We start from the raw sequence: 4,453 nt of genomic DNA, 5'->3' as shown, positions 1-4,453 counted from the left end.
ATGAGCAGATTTGAGAGGGTTTGGCCTAATTTTCCTCGGATGATGATAGTGTTAGCGGACATGAACGACCGGCGATGGCGACAGATTGTTCGACAGGAGGCGAACAATTATCGTACGGCGACGGCGACAGATTGAAATTATAATGTGAACGGACTGCAATGTTTTCATTTGCTTATAGGAGGTCAAAAGGGAGAAAGAAAAAAAAAAAAGAATAAAAATAAAATAAAACAAATTAATAATAAAAAAAATGAAATATTGAAATAAATTACCAAAAGATAAAGCGAGGAGGGAGCCAGAGAATAGAGATATACTGACTTACTACTGAGATGCTTATCGTTGGAGATTCTCCGACCAGAATGTGCACGGCTGGTGATGTTTCTTTAACACTGATTCTACTGGAGAAAGAGGGCTTCGAAAATCGGATAGAACTTTTTGAGTATCGCGACAAACTCATTGACTCTATCAACTTTGAGTATTGCGATCGACTCACTGACTCTATCAACTTTGAGTATTGCGACCGCTTTTCTAACTTATCGCCCGACAAGTATAACTCGAGAACTTAGAGAAAATCTGCGGCAAAGGTTGCGGAACCGCGATTTTTATACTAATCGCCCCAGATTACTCAAATTTGGATTGGTGGCATAGATTTCGTTGGCTGGTAGTAGGATTTTCCTTTGCTCTTGGATTGGTCAAGATTTTGGGGGAGGAAAGGATGTTGACAGGAATCTGTACCGAGGAAAGTGTCCTCCAAAATTTTATGATCTTCAGATTTATGGAAAAACGCACGTTTCGGGCGTCGAGAAGGCAAGCATGCATCGTACGGGACCACCCAGAATCTGAACGTCGCGTGTCGTTTCTTAAATTTTGTAATTACGGATTCGCGAGAATTGTCCGCGACTTGACCGTTAATCTTGGCGCCGGTCTTACGCTTTCCATACGTATTTATTATTGATTTTTATCTCGGAGCGACATTCACGAGGAGATACCAGATTCCTTATTTTAGTTTTTAAGATAGAGAAAAAAAAAGAAAGAAGATAAAATTTTAGTATTTCGACGAATTCCAGATCTCTACGAAAGAAAAGAGTCGTGCGAGTCCGCCGGACATAACAGTTGCAAAAAGCACGTTTTTCGCTCATAAAACAAAAGATATTGATTGTATAGAAAAAAAATCGGTATAAAAAACGTAGATATTCGAAGTGCCTACAAAATGAGATATGGAACATTAAAATCTATTGTAGTAAAAAAAAAACACCGAAAAAGACCTTTTTTTACTCGCTCTGTGTTTATTTTAGATTTAAACGCAAAGCTTTAAAATTCTCGTAAAATGTAGCCCTCGTAATGACAAACAAATTTAACCCTAAACCAGCCTGAAATTCATTAGTTTTTGCAAAAAGCCATTTGTTTACTAAAAATCTGTCTATGGAAAACTTAATTTCTTCATCTTTGAGCAGTCGCACAGCAATTTACAGGGGTGATTTTTCTTCAAGAGTTGCACTATATACTTCATAACAAAATAATTTTTTGCAGTTAAACTATTATAAAACGACTTTAAAAAGTGAGTATCTCTTTCCGTATAAAAAATGGAAATAATTTCGTTAATATGCATCATATTCAATAGCCGTGTAAAGCATTCGAAATCTGACATTTTTTGATAAATTTGATGAATTTTTTGATGAAGGACAGTTTTCATCGATTTTTACAAGTGTTTTAAAGTGATTTCATCATTTCCTTTCATCCAAATTATCTTTATTTAAAAATAGTACGCAACATAAATTAACATGTTTCTCGCTTCTGATGTCACGATTTCAACATGGGCGCTGCGACTAGTCAGGAGCCTTAATCCTAAACCTAACACTTGCATCGTAAAAATAAAACATCTATTTATTTCGTATGTATTACCAACATAAGGGCATGAAGAAATATTGCGAGAAAGGTACGAATCGCATAGAATAACAATCTTGAATCGAAGTCCACGCGAACTGGCAGTTTGAAATTTCACGTTACCATTATATTCTTTACATTTAACAAAAGTGAAAAGTACAGTAAAGACAGATATAAAATTTAATATTCTATATTTTATAGAATAATCTTCTGGCACAATTATGTCCTCTTACATTTCCAGTTTTTGCGCTGATGCACTAAAACTCTTTTCATCACATTTTATCAGTTTCAGATTCACAGGCTTCCTTTTAACTGTTCTTGATTTAGGTTTTTCGATTGTCAAATCTGTAGATCTTTTTTTATCATCACGATCCATTCAATCACGACCCATAATATAAAAAATAAGAGACCCACAAAATAAAATATTACGAATGTCGAGTGTACTGCTCGACTGCTAATGCTGTACTGCTAGCGTCTGTCGGTAATGTCCACGATTTCGGTCCGTTAGATAGACAAAGACGGACAATCAATCTATCGACGCACTGATTATTATACTCGCAGAAAGGGACTGCTTTTGTGCGCAACGCAGCTGCCTATATCTGCTCCAAACGTTCAAATCAGTATACTTTTAAACTTACATAACTTCGTCAATTTTTGTCGGATCGACTTGAAATTTACAGGGAATATTTTTGAAAATGTGTACTTTAAGAAAATATTATAATCAAAAAATTGATTTTTTTTAAGTTTACAGGTAGGTATAACTTAATCTTTAATCTCAATAAAATTTAAGAGATTTAATCTCATTTGTTGATGCGAAGCGGCCCTCATTTCGCGTGGAAGGTTGTAAATCTAGTACAACTTTGCTTCTTGAATATACAACTTTTTACGCGAAAGTAAAAAATGGGTTTGGTTATCCTTAATCTTTAATCTCAATACAGTCTGATCCCGGCCTAACATGGACGAGGCCGTCAAAGAGTAGTCAAAAGTAGTCATCTAAATTAGTTCGATCGAGATATCACTTTCATTCCACCATTCTCGCAGTTTGCGGTTATACGACAATTTTCATAAAAAAAGACGGAATAGTGTTGGTAATGACGAAAATCCTCTTAATAACATAATTTAATTTCTACGGATTGATAACATTGTGTAAATAGTAGTGTATTATATTGAGTAGCCTTTTTGACGTTTCTGACATATGCGTGCAGGTACATAAAATAATTTAAAAAATACTTAGTCTATAATTTGATAATTATATAGTTTAGAGGCTTCGCCTAAAAAATCAATAAAATTAGGCTCATTCGACGCGTTTTTGTATGAAATGAAAGAATCTGGTAGAAAAAAAATGTCGCTTCACGAACCAGATATTAAATGTTAAAATTGATGACAATTGAGGTTAAAAAATCTGTCACAGCTCCGAAATACTGCGCATTTTTTTATGTGAGATTGTCTTCATTTTGCGTGTAAATCCATGTCGTTTCGTTAGGTTAAAAAACCTAAGCCTAACCAAACCCATTTTTTACTTTCGCGTAAAAAGTTGTACATTCAAGAAGCAAAGTTCTACTAGATTTATAACCTTCCACGCGAAATGAGGGCCGCCTTGCACCAACAAATGAGTTTGATAAAGATGAAGTTTTTTTTCGAAAAATATTATATAAATGTCCAAGCAAACACTGTCTACGCTGCAACTTTTTAATTAACATTAGTAATAGTATTAAATACAAATAGTAATAGTATTATAAATTCGCGGAGCATAGTGACACTTTTTTCTGACAGACCCTTTCATTTCATGCAAAAACGCGTCAAATAAATCTAATTTTATTGATTTTTGAAGCAGATTCCCTAAACTGTATAATTATTTAAATATTATATAAAAAAATATTATTAAATTATAAACTAAGTATTTTTAAAAATATTTTATATATCTGCACGCACATGTCAGAAACGTCAAAAGGCTACTCAAACTAATACACTATTACCACAGTATATACAGTAGCGCAACTCTCCCGATTTTGTGTGGCCAAAATGAAGTGCGCATGCGCGAAATAAGCAAGTTGCCCTGTCTCATTTCCTCCTTCTTTATTGCTCTCTTTCTATTTAAATGACTGTTTCAATGTTCCATTTAAAGAGCTGAGAACAGAAATTTAGAGGGAAATATAACCTATATTATCCGTTTAGTAGTGTTGTGTGAGAAACCTCAAGAGAGACTAGTCTCGTGAAAAAATGAAGTGAAGTGAAAAAGTGAATGAAAATAAAGAAGAAAACCAGCAAGAAAGTTTTCTTTTTGAGAGAATAGTTAACTTATATAATTAATAGTTAACTTATATAATATAGGTTAGCTCTTCTCTTGGGAGAGCATTTTGATCTTAGCTCTCTGTTTCAATTGTTGTGTCAACTCCAAAAAATTATGAAAAAAAAGAACAATATATAATGATTAATAAATATTGTGTAAATATTGTATTTGCCAGATGTTTAATTAATTTATATATTTATTGAAGTTTTTATATGTTATAAGGATGAATAACAAGGATGACAACAAATCAACTGTTTCGATCAATGAAGCTTGTGGCTGTAT

This window comes from Trachymyrmex septentrionalis, unplaced genomic scaffold (genome assembly GCF_001594115.1).
Source record: "Trachymyrmex septentrionalis isolate Tsep2-gDNA-1 unplaced genomic scaffold, Tsep1.0 scaffold164, whole genome shotgun sequence".
NCBI classification, from domain to species: Eukaryota; Metazoa; Arthropoda; class Insecta; order Hymenoptera; family Formicidae; genus Trachymyrmex; species Trachymyrmex septentrionalis.
The sequence above is the reverse complement of the archived record's forward strand: the minus strand, read 5'-3'. Positions refer to the sequence as shown.